Here is a 16,238-nt window from a genome sequence, read left to right as displayed (position 1 = left end):
CAGAGAGTGTCAGAGAGTGATAGAGAGTGATGGAGAGTGTCAGAGAGTGTCATAGAGTGATAGAGAGTGTCAGAGAGTGTCAGACAGTGTCAGAGAGTGATAGTGAGTGTCTGAGAGTGTCAGAGAGTGATAGAGAGTGATAGAGAGTGATAGAGAGTGATAGAGAGTGTCAGAGAGTGTCAGAGAGTGATAGAGAGTGTCAGAGAGTGATAGAGAGTGTCAGTGAGTGTCTGAGAGTGTCAGAGAGTGATAGAGAGTGTCAGAAAGTGATAGAGAGTGTCAGAGAGTGTCAGAGAGTGATAGAGAGTGTCAGAGAGTGTCAGAGAGTGATGGAGAGTGATAGAGAGTTTCAGAGAGTGTCAGAGAGTGTCTGAGAGTGTCAGAGAGTGATAGAGAGTGATAGAGAGTTTCAGAGAGTGTCAGAGAGTGTCTGAGAGTGTCAGAGAGTGATAGAGAGTTTCAGAGAGTGTCAGAGAGTGTCTGAGAGTGTCAGAGAGTGATAGAGAGTGATAGAGAGTTTCAGAGAGTGTCAGAGAGCGTCTGAGAGTGTCAGAGAGTGATAGAGAGTGATAGAGAGTGTCAGAGAGTGTCAGACAGTGTCAGAGAGTGATTGAGAGTGTCAGAGAGTGTCAGAGAGTGATAGCGAGTGATAGAGAGTGTCAGAGATTGATAGAGAGTGATAGAGAGTTTCAGAGAGTGTCAGAGAGTGTCAGAGAGTGATAGAGAGTGATAGAGAGTGTCAGAGAGTGATAGAGAGTGATAGAGAGTTTCAGAGAGTGTCAGAGAGTGTCTGAGAGTGTCAGAGAGTGATAGAGAGTGATAGAGAGTGTCAGAGAGTGTCAGAAAGTGTCAGAGAGTGATAGAGAGTGTCAGACAGTGTCAGAGAGTGATAGTGAGTGTCTGAGAGTGTCTGAGAGTGTCAGAGACTGATAGAGAGTGATAGAGAGTGTCAGAGAGTTTCAGAGAGTGTCAGAGAGTGTCAGAGAGTGTCTGAGAGTGTCAGAGAGTGATAGCGAGTGATAGAGAGTGTCAGAGAGTGTCAGTGAGTGTCTGAGAGTGTCAGACAGTGTCAGAGAGTGATAGAGAGTGTCAGAGAGTGTCAGACAGTGTCAGAGAGTGATAGAGAGTGATAGAGAGTTTCAGAGAGTGTCAGACAGTGTCAGAGAGTGATAGAGAGTGTCAGAGAGTGTCAGACAGTGTCAGAGAGTGTCAGAGAGTGATAGAGAGTGATAGAGAGTGTCAGAGAGTGTCAGAGAGTGATAGAGAGTGTCAGAGAGTGTCAGACAGTGTCAGAGAGTGATAGAGAGTGTCAGAGAGTGATAGAGAGTGTCAATGAGTGTCTGAGAGTGTCAGAGAGTTATAGAGAGTGATAGAGAGTGTCAGAGAGTGTCAGACAGTGTCAGAGAGTGATAGAGAGTGTCAGAGAGTGTCAGACAGTGTCAGCGAGTGATAGAGAGTGATAGAGAGTTTCAGAGAGTGTCAGACAGTGTCAGAGAGTGATAGAGAGTGTCAGAGAGTGTCAGACAGTGTCAGAGAGTGTCAGAGAGTGATAGAGAGTGATAGAGAGTGTCAGAGAGTGTCAGAGAGTGATAGAGAGTGTCAGAGAGTGTCAGACAGTGTCAGAGAGTGATAGTGAGTGTCTGAGAGTGTCAGAGAGTGATAGAGAGTGATAGAGAGTGATAGAGAGTGATAGAGAGTGTCAGAGAGTGTCAGAGAGTGATAGAGAGTGTCAGAGAGTGATAGAGAGTGTCAGTGAGTGTCTGAGAGTGTCAGAGAGTGATAGAGAGTGTCAGAGAGTGATAGAGAGTGTCAGAGAGTGTCAGAGAGTGATAGAGAGTGTCAGAGAGTGTCAGAGAGTGATAGAGAGTTTCAGAGAGTGTCAGAGAGTGTCTGAGAGTGTCAGAGAGTGATAGAGAGTGATAGAGAGTTTCAGAGAGTGTCAGAGAGTGTCTGGGAGTGTCAGAGAGTGATAGAGAGTTTCAGAGAGTGTCAGAGAGTGTCTGAGAGTGTCAGAGAGTGATAGAGAGTGATAGAGAGTTTCAGAGAGTGTCAGAGAGCGTCTGAGAGTGTCAGAGAGTGATAGAGAGTGATAGAGAGTGTCAGAGAGTGTCAGACAGTGTCAGAGAGTGATTGAGAGTGTCAGAGAGTGTCAGAGAGTGATAGCGAGTGATAGAGAGTGTCAGAGAGTGATAGAGAGTGATAGAGAGTTTCAGAGAGTGTCAGAGAGTGTCAAAGAGTGATAGAGAGTGATAGAGAGTGTCAGAGAGTGAGAGAGAGTGATAGAGAGTTTCAGAGAGTGATAGAGAGTGATAGAGAGTGATAGAGAGTGATAGAGAGTGATAGAGAGTGTCAGAGAGTGTCAGAGAGTGATAGAGAGTGTCAGAGAGTGATAGAGAGTGTCAGTGAGTGTCTGAGAGTGTCAGAGAGTGATAGAGAGTGTCAGAGAGTGATAGAGAGTGTCAGAGAGTGTCAGAGAGTGATAGAGAGTGTCAGAGAGTGTCAGAGAGTGATAGAGAGTTTCAGAGAGTGTCAGAGAGTGTCTGAGAGTGTCAGAGAGTGATAGAGAGTGATAGAGAGTTTCAGAGAGTGTCAGAGAGTGTCTGAGAGTGTCAGAGAGTGATAGAGAGTTTCAGAGAGTGTCAGAGAGTGTCTGAGAGTGTCAGAGAGTGATAGAGAGTGATAGAGAGTTTCAGAGAGTGTCAGAGAGCGTCTGAGAGTGTCAGAGAGTGATAGAGAGTGATAGAGAGTGTCAGAGAGTGTCAGACAGTGTCAGAGAGTGATTGAGAGTGTCAGAGAGTGTCAGAGAGTGATAGCGAGTGATAGAGAGTGTCAGAGAGTGATAGAGAGTGATAGAGAGTTTCAGAGAGTGTCAGAGAGTGTCAAAGAGTGATAGAGAGTGATAGAGAGTGTCAGAGAGTGAGAGAGAGTGATAGAGAGTTTCAGAGAGTGTCAGAGAGTGTCTGAGAGTGTCAGAGAGTGATAGAGAGTGATAGAGAGTGTCAGAGAGTGTCAGAAAGTGTCAGAGAGTGATAGAGAGTGTCAGACAGTGTCAGAGAGTGATAGTGAGTGTCTGAGAGTGTCTGAGAGTGTCAGAGACTGATAGAGAGTGATAGAGAGTGTCAGAGAGTTTCAGAGAGTGTCAGAGAGTGTCAGAGAGTGATAGCGAGTGATAGAGAGTGTCAGAGAGTGTCAGAGAGTGTCAGAGAGGGATAGAGAGTGATAGAGAGTTTCAGAGAGTGTCAGTGAGTGTCTGAGAGTGTCAGAGATTGATAGAGAGTGATAGAGAGTTTCAGAGAGTGTCAGACAGTGTCAGAGAGTGATAGAGAGTGTCAGAGAGTGTCAGACAGTGTCAGCGAGTGATAGAGAGTGATAGAGAGTTTCAGAGAGTGTCAGAGAGTGTCAGAGAGTGATAGAGTGTGATAGAGAGTTTCAGAGAGTGTCAGAGAGTGTCAGAGAGTGTCAGAGTGTGATAGCGAGTGATAGAGAGTGTCAGAGTGTGTCAGAGAGAGTCAGAGAGTGATAGAGAGTGATAGAGAGTGTCAGAGAGTGTCAGACAGTGTCAGAGAGTGTCAGAGAGTGATAGCGAGTGACAGAGAGTGTCAGAGAGTGATAGAGAGTTTCAGAGAGTGTCAGAGAGTGTCTGAGAGTGTCAGAGAGTGATAGAGAGTGATAGAGAGTTTCAGAGAGTGTCAGAGAGTGTCTGAGAGTGTCAGAGAGTGATAGAGAGTTTCAGAGAGTGTCAGAGAGTGATAGCGAGTGATAGAGAGTGTCAGAGAGTGATAGAGAGTTTCAGAGAGTGTCAGAGAGTGTCAGAGAGTGATAGAGAGTGATAGAGAGTGTCAGAGAGTGATAGAGAGTGATAGAGAGTTTCAGAGAGTGTCAGAGAGTGTCTGAGAGTGTCAGAGAGTGATAGAGAGTGATAGAGAGTGTCAGAGAGTGTCAGAAAGTGTCAGAGAGTGATAGAGAGTGTCAGAGAGTGTCAGAGAGTGTCAGACAGTGTCAGAGAGTGATAGTGAGTGTCTGAGAGTGTCTGAGAGTGTCAGAGACTGATAGAGAGTGATAGAGAGTGTCAGAGAGTTTCAGAGAGTGTCAGAGAGTGTCAGAGAGTGTCTGAGAGTGTCAGAGAGTGATAGCGAGTGATAGAGAGTGTCAGAGAGTGTCAGAGATTGTCAGAGAGGGATAGAGAGTGATAGAGAGTTTCAGAGAGTGTCAGAGAGTGATAGAGAGTGTCAGAGAGTGATAGAGAGTGTCAGAGAGTGATAGAGAGTGTCAGAGAGTGATAGCGAGTGATAGAGAGTGTCAGAGAGTGTCAGAGATTGTCAGAGAGGGATAGAGAGTGATAGAGAGTTTCAGAGAGTGTCAGAGAGTGATAGAGAGTGTCAGAGAGTGATAGAGAGTGTCAGAGAGTGATAGAGAGTGTCAGAGAGTGTCAGAGAGTGATAGTGAGTGTCTGAGAGTGTCTGAGAGTGTCAGAGAGTGATAGAGAGTGATAGAGAGTGTCAGAGAGTTTCAGAGAGTGTCAGAGAGTGTCAGAGAGTGTCTGAGAGTGTCAGAGAGTGTCAGAGAGTGATAGCGAGTGATAGCGAGTGATAGAGAGTGTCAGAGAGTGTCAGAGAGTGTCAGAGAGGGATAGAGAGTGATAGAGAGTTTCAGAGAGTGTCAGAGAGTGTCTGAGAGTGTCAGAGAGTGATAGAGAGTGTCAGAGAGTGATAGAGAGTGTCAGAGAGTGTCAGAGAGTGATAGAGAGTGTCAGAGAGTGTCAGAGAGTGATAGAGAGTGATAGAGAGTTTCAGAGAGTGTCAGAGAGTGTCTGAGAGTGTCAGAGAGTGATAGAGAGTGATAGAGAGTTTCAGAGAGTGTCAGAGAGTGTCTGAGAGTGTCAGAGAGTGATAGAGAGTTTCAGAGAGTGTCAGACAGTGTCAGAGAGTGTCAGAGAGTGATAGAGAGTGATAGAGAGTGTCAGAGAGTGTCAGAGAGTGATAGAGAGTGTCAGAGAGTGTCAGACAGTGTCAGAGAGTGATAGTGAGTGTCTGAGAGTGTCAGAGAGTGATAGAGAGTGATAGAGAGTGATAGAGAGTGATAGAGAGTGATAGAGAGTGTCAGAGAGTGTCAGAGAGTGATAGAGAGTGTCAGAGAGTGATAGAGAGTGTCAGTGAGTGTCTGAGAGTGTCAGACAGTGTCAGAGAGTGATAGTGAGTGTCTGAGAGTGTCAGAGAGTGTCAGAGAGTGATAGAGAGTGTCAGAGAGTGTCTGAGAGTGTCAGAGAGTGATAGAGAGTGTCAGAGAGTGATAGAGAGTGTCAGTGAGTGTCTGAGAGTGTCAGAGAGTGATAGAGAGTGACAGAGAGTGTCAGAGAGTGTCAGACAGTGTCAGAGAGTGATAGAGAGTGTCAGAGAGTGTCAGACAGTGTCAGAGAGTGATAGAGTGTGATAGAGAGTTTCAGAGAGTGTCAGAGAGTGTCAGAGAGTGTCAGAGAGTGATAGCGAGTGATAGAGAGTGTCAGAGTGTGTCAGAGAGAGTCAGAGAGTGATAGAGAGTGATAGAGAGTGTCAGAGAGTGTCAGACAGTGTCAGAGAGTGTCAGAGAGTGTCAGAGAGTGATAGCGAGTGACAGAGAGTGTCAGAGAGTGTCTGAGAGTGTCAGAGAGTGATAGAGAGTTTCAGAGAGTGTCAGAGAGTGTCAGAGAGTGTCTGAGAGTGTCAGAGAGTGTCAGAGGGTGATAGAGAGTGATAGAGAGTTTCTGAGAGTGTCAGAGAGTGTCAGAGAGTGTCAGACAGTGTCAGAGAGTGTCTGAGAGTGTCAGAGAGTGTCAGAGAGTGATAGCGAGTGATAGAGAGTGTCAGAGAGTGTCAGTGAGTGTCTGAGAGTGTCAGACAGTGTCAGAGAGTGATAGAGAGTGTCAGAGAGTGTCAGACAGTGTCAGAGAGTGATAGAGAGTGATAGAGAGTTTCAGAGAGTGTCAGACAGTGTCAGAGAGTGATAGAGAGTGTCAGAGAGTGTCAGAAAGTGTCAGAGAGTGTCAGAGAGTGATAGAGAGTGATAGAGAGTGTCAGAGAGTGTCAGAGAGTGATAGAGAGTGTCAGAGAGTGTCAGACAGTGTCAGAGAGTGATAGAGAGTGTCAGAGAGTGATAGAGAGTGTCAATGAGTGTCTGAGAGTGTCAGAGAGTGATAGAGAGTGATAGAGAGTGTCAGAGAGTGTCAGACAGTGTCAGAGAGTGATAGAGAGTGTCAGAGAGTGTCAGACAGTGTCAGCGAGTGATAGAGAGTGATAGAGAGTTTCAGAGAGTGTCAGACAGTGTCAGAGAGTGATAGAGAGTGTCAGAGAGTGTCAGACAGTGTCAGAGAGTGTCAGAGAGTGATAGAGAGTGATAGAGAGTGTCAGAGAGTGTCAGAGAGTGATAGAGAGTGTCAGAGAGTGTCAGACAGTGTCAGAGAGTGATAGTGAGTGTCTGAGAGTGTCAGAGAGTGATAGAGAGTGATAGAGAGTGATAGAGAGTGTCAGAGAGTGTCAGAGAGTGATAGAGAGTGTCAGAGAGTGATAGAGAGTGTCAGTGAGTGTCTGAGAGTGTCAGAGAGTGATAGAGAGTGTCAGAGAGAGATAGAGAGTGTCAGAGAGTGTCAGAGAGTGATAGAGAGTGTCAGAGAGTGATAGAGAGTTTCAGAGAGTGTCAGAGAGTGTCTGAGAGTGTCAGAGAGTGATAGAGAGTGATAGAGAGTTTCAGAGAGTGTCAGAGAGTGTCTGAGAGTGTCAGAGAGTGTCAGAGGGTGATAGAGAGTAATAGAGAGTTTCTGAGAGTGTCAGAGAGTGTCAGAGAGTGTCAGACAGTGGCAGAGAGTGTCAGAGAGTGTCAGAGAGTGATAGCGAGTGATAGAGAGTGTCAGAGAGTGTCAGACAGTGTCAGAGAGTGATAGAGAGTGATAGAGAGTTTCAGAGAGTGTCAGAGAGTGTCTGAGAGTGTCAGAGAGTGATAGAGAGTGATAGAGAGTTTCAGAGAGTGTCAGAGAGTGTCTGAGAGTGTCAGAGAGTGATAGAGAGTTTCAGAGAGTGTCAGAGAGTGTCTGAGAGTGTCAGAGAGTGATAGAGAGTGATAGAGAGTTTCAGAGAGTGTCAGAGAGTGTCTGAGAGTGTCAGAGAGTGATAGAGAGTTTCAGAGAGTGTCAGAGAGTGTCTGAGAGTGTCAGAGAGTGATAGAGAGTGATAGAGAGTTTCAGAGAGTGTCAGAGAGTGTCTGAGAGTGTCAGAGAGTGATAGAGAGTGATAGAGAGTGTCAGAGAGTGTCAGACAGTGTCAGAGAGTGATTGAGAGTGTCAGAGAGTGTCAGAGAGTGATAGAGAGTGATAGAGAGTGATAGAGAGTGATAGAGAGTGTCAGAGAGTGTCAGAGAGTGATAGAGAGTGTCAGAGAGTGATAGAGAGTGTCAGTGAGTGTCTGAGAGTGTCAGAGAGTGATAGAGAGTGTCAGAGAGTGATAGAGAGTGTCAGAGAGTGTCAGAGAGTGATAGAGAGTGTCAGAGAGTGTCAGAGAGTGATGGAGATTGATAGAGAGTTTCAGAGAGTGTCAGAGAGTGTCTGAGAGTGTCAGAGAGTGATAGAGAGTGATAGAGAGTTTCAGAGAGTGTCAGAGAGTGTCTGAGAGTGTCAGAGAGTGATAGAGAGTTTCAGAGAGTGTCAGAGAGTGTCTGAGAGTGTCAGAGAGTGATAGAGAGTGATAGAGAGTTTCAGAGAGTGTCAGAGAGCGTCTGAGAGTGTCAGAGAGTGATAGAGAGTGATAGAGAGTGTCAGAGAGTGTCAGACAGTGTCAGAGAGTGATTGAGAGTGTCAGAGAGTGTCAGAGAGTGATAGCGAGTGATAGAGAGTGTCAGAGAGTGATAGAGAGTGATAGAGAGTTTCAGAGAGTGTCAGAGAGTGTCAGAGAGTGATAGAGAGTGATAGAGAGTGTCAGAGAGTGATAGAGAGTGATAGAGAGTTTCAGAGAGTGTCAGAGAGTGTCTGAGAGTGTCAGAGAGTGATAGAGAGTGATAGAGAGTGTCAGAGAGTGTCAGAAAGTGTCAGAGAGTGATAGAGAGTGTCAGACAGTGTCAGAGAGTGATAGTGATTGTCTGAGAGTGTCTGAGAGTGTCAGAGACTGATAGAGAGTGATAGAGAGTGTCAGAGAGTTTCAGAGAGTGTCAGAGAGTGTCAGAGAGTGTCTGAGAGTGTCAGAGAGTGTCAGAGAGTGATAGCGAGTGATAGAGAGTGTCAGAGAGTGTCAGTGAGTGTCTGAGAGTGTCAGACAGTGTCAGAGAGTGATAGAGAGTGTCAGAGAGTGTCAGACAGTGTCAGAGAGTGATAGAGAGTGATAGAGAGTTTCAGAGAGTGTCAGACAGTGTCAGAGAGTGATAGAGAGTGTCAGAGAGTGTCAGAAAGTGTCAGAGAGTGTCAGAGAGTGATAGAGAGTGATAGAGAGTGTCAGAGAGTGTCAGAGAGTGATAGAGAGTGTCAGAGAGTGTCAGACAGTGTCAGAGAGTGATAGAGAGTGTCAGAGAGTGATAGAGAGTGTCAATGAGTGTCTGAGAGTGTCAGAGAGTGATAGAGAGTGATAGAGAGTGTCAGAGAGTGTCAGACAGTGTCAGAGAGTGATAGAGAGTGTCAGAGAGTGTCAGACAGTGTCAGCGAGTGATAGAGAGTGATAGAGAGTTTCAGAGAGTGTCAGACAGTGTCAGAGAGTGATAGAGAGTGTCAGAGAGTGTCAGACAGTGTCAGAGAGTGTCAGAGAGTGATAGAGAGTGATAGAGAGTGTCAGAGAGTGTCAGAGAGTGATAGAGAGTGTCAGAGAGTGTCAGACAGTGTCAGAGAGTGATAGTGAGTGTCTGAGAGTGTCAGAGAGTGATAGAGAGTGATAGAGAGTGATAGAGAGTGTCAGAGAGTGTCAGAGAGTGATAGAGAGTGTCAGAGAGTGATAGAGAGTGTCAGTGAGTGTCTGAGAGTGTCAGAGAGTGATAGAGAGTGTCAGAGAGTGATAGAGAGTGTCAGAGAGTGTCAGAGAGTGATAGAGAGTGTCAGAGAGTGTCAGAGAGTGATAGAGAGTTTCAGAGAGTGTCAGAGAGTGTCTGAGAGTGTCAGAGAGTGATAGAGAGTGATAGAGAGTTTCAGAGAGTGTCAGAGAGTGTCTGAGAGTGTCAGAGAGTGATAGAGAGTTTCAGAGAGTGTCAGAGAGTGTCTGAGAGTGTCAGAGAGTGATAGAGAGTGATAGAGAGTTTCAGAGAGTGTCAGAGAGCGTCTGAGTGTGTCAGAGAGTGATAGAGAGTGATAGAGAGTGTCAGAGAGTGTCAGACAGTGTCAGAGAGTGATTGAGAGTGTCAGAGAGTGTCAGAGAGTGATAGCGAGTGATAGAGAGTGTCAGAGAGTGATAGAGAGTGATAGAGAGTGTCAGAGAGTGTCAGAGAGTGAGAGAGAGTGATAGAGAGTTTCAGAGAGTGTCAGAGAGTGTCTGAGAGTGTCAGAGAGTGATAGAGAGTGATAGAGAGTGTCAGAGAGTGTCAGAAAGTGTCAGAGAGTGATAGAGAGTGTCAGACAGTGTCAGAGAGTGATAGTGAGTGTCTGAGAGTGTCTGAGAGTGTCAGAGACTGATAGAGAGTGATAGAGAGTGTCAGAGAGTTTCAGAGAGTGTCAGAGAGTGTCAGAGAGAGATAGCGAGTGATAGAGAGTGTCAGAGAGTGTCAGAGAGTGTCAGAGAGTGTCAGAGAGGGATAGAGAGTGATAGAGAGTTTCAGAGAGTGTCAGTGAGTGTCTGAGAGTGTCAGAGAGTGATAGAGAGTGATAGAGAGTGTCAGAGAGTGTGAGACAGTGTCAGAGAGTGATAGAGAGTGTCAGAGAGTGTCAGACAGTGTCAGCGAGTGATAGAGAGTGATAGAGAGTTTCAGAGAGTGTCAGAGAGTGTCAGAGAGTGATAGAGTGTGATAGAGAGTTTCAGAGAGTGTCAGAGAGTGTCAGAGAGTGTCAGAGAGTGATAGCGAGTGATAGAGAGTGTCAGAGTGTGTCAGAGAGAGTCAGAGAGTGATAGAGAGTGATAGAGAGTGTCAGAGAGTGTCAGACAGTGTCAGAGAGTGTCAGAGAGTGATAGCGAGTGACAGAGAGTGTCAGAGAGTGATAGAGAGTTTCAGAGAGTGTCAGAGAGTGTCTGAGAGTGTCAGAGAGTGATAGAGAGTGATAGAGAGTTTCAGAGAGTGTCAGAGAGTGTCTGAGAGTGTCAGAGAGTGTCAGAGAGTGATAGAGAGTGATAGAGAGTTTCTGAGAGTGTCAGAGAGTGTCAGAGAGTGTCAGACAGTGGCAGAGAGTGTCAGAGAGTGTCAGAGAGTGATAGCGAGTGATAGAGAGTGTCAGAGAGTGTCAGACAGTGTCAGAGAGTGATAGAGAGTGATAGAGAGTTTCAGAGAGTGTCAGAGAGTGTCTGAGAGTGTCAGAGAGTGATAGAGAGTGATAGAGAGTTTCAGAGAGTGTCAGAGAGTGTCTGAGAGTGTCAGAGAGTGATAGAGAGTGATAGAGAGTGTCAGAGAGTGATAGCGAGTGATAGAGAGTGTCAGAGAGTGATAGAGAGTGATAGAGAGTGTCAGAGAGTGATAGAGAGTGATAGAGTGTTTCAGAGAGTGTCAGAGAGTGTCTGAGAGTGTCAGAGAGTGATAGAGAGTGATAGAGAGTGTCAGAGAGTGTCAGAAAGTGTCAGAGAGTGATAGAGAGTGTCAGAGAGTGTCAGAGAGTGTCAGACAGTGTCAGAGAGTGATAGTGAGTGTCTGAGAGTGTCTGAGAGTGTCAGAGACTGATAGAGAGTGATAGAGAGTGATAGAGAGTGTCAGAGAGTGATAGAGAGTGTCAGAGAGTGATAGAGAGTGTCAGAGAGTGTCAGAGAGTGATAGTGAGTGTCTGAGAGTGTCTGAGAGTGTCAGAGAGTGATAGAGAGTGATAGAGAGTGTCAGAGAGTTTCAGAGAGTGTCAGAGAGTGTCAGAGAGTGTCTGAGAGTGTCAGAGAGTGTCAGAGAGTGATAGCGAGTGATAGCGAGTGATAGAGAGTGTCAGAGAGTGTCAGAGAGTGTCAGAGAGGGATAGAGAGTGATAGAGAGTTTCAGAGAGTGTCAGAGAGTGTCTGAGAGTGTCAGAGAGTGATAGAGAGTGTCAGAGAGTGATAGAGAGTGTCAGAGAGTGTCAGAGAGTGATAGAGAGTGTCAGAGAGTGTCAGAGAGTGATAGAGAGTGATAGAGAGTTTCAGAGAGTGTCAGAGAGTGTCTGAGAGTGTCAGAGAGTGATAGAGAGTGATAGAGATTTTCAGAGAGTGTCAGAGAGTGTCTGAGAGTGTCAGAGAGTGATAGAGAGTTTCAGAGAGTGTCAGACAGTGTCAGAGAGTGTCAGAGAGTGATAGAGAGTGATAGAGAGTGTCAGAGAGTGTCAGAGAGTGATAGAGAGTGTCAGAGAGTGTCAGACAGTGTCAGAGAGTGATAGTGAGTGTCTGAGAGTGTCAGAGAGTGATAGAGAGTGATAGAGAGTGATAGAGAGTGATAGAGAGTGATAGAGAGTGTCAGAGAGTGTCAGAGAGTGATAGAGAGTGTCAGAGAGTGATAGAGAGTGTCAGTGAGTGTCTGAGAGTGTCAGACAGTGTCAGAGAGTGATAGTGAGTGTCTGAGAGTGTCAGAGAGTGTCAGAGAGTGATAGAGAGTGTCAGAGAGTGTCTGAGAGTGTCAGAGAGTGATAGAGAGTGTCAGTGAGTGTCTGAGAGTGTCAGAGAGTGATAGAGAGTGATAGAGAGTGTCAGAGAGTGTCAGACAGTGTCAGAGAGTGATAGAGAGTGTCAGAGAGTGTCAGACAGTGTCAGAGAGTGATAGAGTGTGATAGAGAGTTTCAGAGAGTGTCAGAGAGTGTCAGAGAGTGTCAGAGAGTGATAGCGAGTGATAGAGAGTGTCAGAGTGTGTCAGAGAGAGTCAGAGAGTGATAGAGAGTGATAGAGAGTGTCAGAGAGTGTCAGACAGTGTCAGAGAGTGTCAGAGAGTGTCAGAGAGTGATAGCGAGTGACAGAGAGTGTCAGAGAGTGTCTGAGAGTGTCAGAGAGTGATAGAGAGTTTCAGAGAGTGTCAGAGAGTGTCAGAGAGTGTCTGAGAGTGTCAGAGAGTGTCAGAGGGTGATAGAGAGTGATAGAGAGTTTCTGAGAGTGTCAGAGAGTGTCAGAGAGTGTCAGACAGTGGCAGAGAGTGTCAGAGAGTGTCAGAGAGTGATAGCGAGTGATAGAGAGTGTCAGAGTGTGTCAGACAGTGTCAGAGAGTGATAGAGAGTGATAGAGAGTTTCAGAGAGTGTCAGAGAGTGTCTGAGAGTGTCAGAGAGTGATAGAGAGTGATAGAGAGTTTCAGAGAGTGTCAGAGAGTGTCTGAGAGTGTCAGAGAGTGATAGAGAGTTTCAGAGAGTGTCAGAGAGTGTCTGAGAGTGTCAGAGAGTGATAGAGAGTGATAGAGAGTTTCAGAGAGTGTCAGAGAGTGTCTGAGAGTGTCAGAGAGTGATAGACAGTTTCAGAGAGTGTCAGAGAGTGTCTGAGAGTGTCAGAGAGTGATAGAGAGTGATAGAGAGTTTCAGAGAGTGTCAGAGAGTGTCTGAGAGTGTCAGAGAGTGATAGAGAGTGATAGAGAGTGTCAGAGAGTGTCAGACAGTGTCAGAGAGTGATTGAGAGTGTCAGAGAGTGTCAGAGAGTGATAGCGAGTGATAGAGAGTGTCAGAGAGTGATAGAGAGTTTCAGAGAGTGTCAGAGAGTGTCAGAGAGTGATAGAGAGTGATAGAGAGTGATAGAGAGTGATAGAGAGTTCCAGAGAGTGTCAGAGAGTGTCTGAGAGTGTCAGAGAGTGATAGAGAGTGATAGAGAGTGTCAGAGAGTGTCAGAAAGTGTCAGAGAGTGATAGAGAGTGTCAGAGAGTGTCAGAGAGTGTCAGACAGTGTCAGAGAGTGATAGTGAGTGTCTGAGAGTGTCAGAGAGTGATAGAGAGTGATAGAGAGAGTCAGAGAATTTCAGAGAGTGTCAGACAGTGTCAGAGAGTGATAGAGAGTGTCAGAGAGTGTCAGACAGTGTCAGAGAGTGTCAGAGAGTGATCGAGAGTGATAGAGAGTGTCAGAGAGTGTCAGAGAGTGATAGAGAGTGTCAGAGAGTGTCAGACAGTGTCTGAGAGTGTCAGAGAGTGTCTGAGAGTGTCAGAGAGTGATAGAGAGTTTCAGAGAGTGTCAGAGAGTGTCTGAGAGTGTCAGAGAGTGATAGAGAGTGATAGAGAGTTTCAGAGAGTGTCAGAGAGTGTCTGAGAGTGTCAGAGAGTGATAGAGAGTGATAGAGAGTGTCAGAGAGTGTCAGACAGTGTCAGAGAGTGATTGAGAGTGTCAGAGAGTGTCAGAGAGTGATAGCGAGTGATAGAGAGTGTCAGAGAGTGATAGAGAGTTTCAGAGAGTGTCAGAGAGTGTCAGAGAGTGATAGAGAGTGATAGAGAGTGATAGAGAGTGATAGAGAGTTTCAGAGAGTGTCAGAGAGTGTCTGAGAGTGTCAGAGAGTGATAGAGAGTGTCAGAGAGTGTCAGAAAGTGTCAGAGAGTGATAGAGAGTGTCAGAGAGTGTCAGAGAGTGTCAGACAGTGTCAGAGAGTGATAGTGAGTGTCTGAGAGTGTCAGAGACTGATAGAGAGTGATAGAGAGAGTCAGAGAATTTCAGAGAGTGTCAGACAGTGTCAGAGAGTGATAGAGAGTGTCAGAGAGTGTCAGACAGTGTCAGAGAGTGTCAGAGAGTGATCGAGAGTGATAGAGAGTGTCAGAGAGTGTCAGAGAGTGATAGAGAGTGTCAGAGAGTGTCAGACAGTGTCAGAGAGTGATAGTGAGTGTCTGAGAGTGTCAGAGAGTGATAGAGAGTGATAGAGAGTGATAGAGAGTGTCAGAGAGTGTCAGAGAGTGATAGAGAGTGTCAGAGAGTGATAGAGAGTGTCAGTGAGTGTCTGAGAGTGTCAGACAGTGTCAGAGAGTGATAGTGAGTGTCTGAGAGTGTCAGAGAGTGATAGAGAGTGATAGAGAGTGATAGAGAGTGTCAGAGAGTGTCAGAGAGTGATAGAGAGTGTCAGAGAGTGATAGAGAGTGTCAGTGAGTGTCTGAGAGTGTCAGACAGTGTCAGAGAGTGATAGTGAGTGTCTGAGAGTGTCAGAGAGTGATAGAGAGTGATAGAGAGTGTCAGAGAGTGTCTGAGAGTGTCGGAGAGTGATAGAGAGTGTCAGAGAGTGATAGAGAGTGTCAGTGAGTGTCTGAGAGTGTCAGAGAGTGATAGAGAGTGAGAGAGAGTGTCAGAGAGTGTCAGACAGTGTCAGAGAGTGATAGAGAGTGTCAGAGAGTGTCAGACAGTGTCAGCGTGTGATAGAGAGTGATAGAGAGTTTCAGAGAGTGTCAGACAGTGTCAGAGAGTGATAGAGAGTGTCAGAGAGTGTCAGACAGTGTCAGAGAGTGTCAGAGAGTGATAGAGAGTGATAGAGAGTGTCAGACAGTGTCAGAGAGTGATAGAGAGTGTCAGAGAGTGATAGAGAGTGTCAGTGAGTGTCTGAGAGTGTCAGAGAGTGATAGAGAGTGATAGAGAGTGTCAGAGAGTGTCAGACAGTGTCAGAGAGTGATAGAGAGTGTCAGAGAGTGTCAGAGAGTGTCAGCGAGTGATAGAGAGTGATAGAGAGTTTCAGAGAGTGTCAGACAGTGTCAGAGAGTGATAGAGAGTGTCAGAGAGTGTCAGACAGTGTCAGAGAGTGTCAGAGAGTGATAGAGAGTGATAGAGAGTGTCAGAGAGTGTCAGAGAGTGATAGAGAGTGTCAGAGAGTGTCAGACAGTGTCAGAGAGTGATAGAGAGTGTCAGAGAGTGATAGAGAGTGTCAGAGAGTGATAGAGAGTGTCAGAGAGTGATAGCGAGTGATAGAGAGTGTCAGAGAGTGTCAGAGATTGTCAGAGAGGGATAGAGAGTGATAGAGAGTTTCAGAGAGTGTCAGAGAGTGATAGAGAGTGTCAGAGAGTGATAGAGAGTGTCAGAGAGTGATAGAGAGTGTCAGAGAGTGTCAGAGAGTGATAGTGAGTGTCTGAGAGTGTCTGAGAGTGTCAGAGAGTGATAGAGAGTGATAGAGAGTGTCAGAGAGTTTCAGAGAGTGTCAGAGAGTGTCAGAGAGTGTCTGAGAGTGTCAGAGAGTGTCAGAGAGTGATAGCGAGTGATAGCGAGTGATAGAGAGTGTCAGAGAGTGTCAGAGAGTGTCAGAGAGGGATAGAGAGTGATAGAGAGTTTCAGAGAGTGTCAGAGAGTGTCTGAGAGTGTCAGAGAGTGATAGAGAGTGTCAGAGAGTGATAAAGAGTGTCAGAGAGTGTCAGAGAGTGATAGAGAGTGTCAGAGAGTGTCAGAGAGTGATAGAGAGTGATAGAGAGTTTCAGCGAGTGTCAGAGAGTGTCTGAGAGTGTCAGAGAGTGATAGAGAGTGATAGAGAGTTTCAGAGAGTGTCAGAGAGTGTCTGAGAGTGTCAGAGAGTGATAGAGAGTTTCAGAGAGTGTCAGACAGTGTCAGAGAGTGTCAGAGAGTGATAGAGAGTGATAGAGAGTGTCAGAGAGTGTCAGAGAGTGATAGAGAGTGTCAGAGAGTGTCAGACAGTGTCAGAGAGTGATAGTGAGTGTCTGAGAGTGTCAGAGAGTGATAGAGAGTGATAGAGAGTGATAGAGAGTGTCAGAGAGTGTCTGAGAGTGTCAGAGAGGGATAGAGAGTGATAGAGAGTTTCAGAGAGTGTCAGAGAGTGTCTGAGAGTGTCAGAGAGTGATAGAGAGTGTCAGAGAGTGATAAAGAGTGTCAGAGAGTGTCAGAGAGTGATAGAGAGTGTCAGAGAGTGTCAGAGAGTGATAGAGAGTGATAGAGAGTTTCAGAGAGTGTCAGAGAGTGTCTGAGAGTGTCAGAGAGTGATAGAGAGCGATAGAGAGTTTCAGAGAGTGTCAGAGAGTGTCTGAGAGTGTCAGAGAGTGATAGAGAGTTTCAGAGAGTGTCAGACAGTGTCAGAGAGTGTCAGAGAGTGATAGAGAGTGATAGAGAGTGTCAGAGAGTGTCAGAGAGTGATAGAGAGTGTCAGAGAGTGTCAGACAGTGTCAGAGAGTGATAGTGAGTGTCTGAGAGTGTCAGAGAGTGTCAGAGAGTGTCAGAGAGTGATAAAGAGTGTCAGAGAGTGTCAGAGAGTGATAGAGAGTGTCAGAGAGT

This window comes from Heterodontus francisci, chromosome 10 (assembly GCF_036365525.1).
Source record: "Heterodontus francisci isolate sHetFra1 chromosome 10, sHetFra1.hap1, whole genome shotgun sequence".
NCBI classification, from domain to species: domain Eukaryota; kingdom Metazoa; phylum Chordata; class Chondrichthyes; order Heterodontiformes; family Heterodontidae; genus Heterodontus; species Heterodontus francisci.
The sequence above is the reverse complement of the archived record's forward strand: the minus strand, read 5'-3'. Positions refer to the sequence as shown.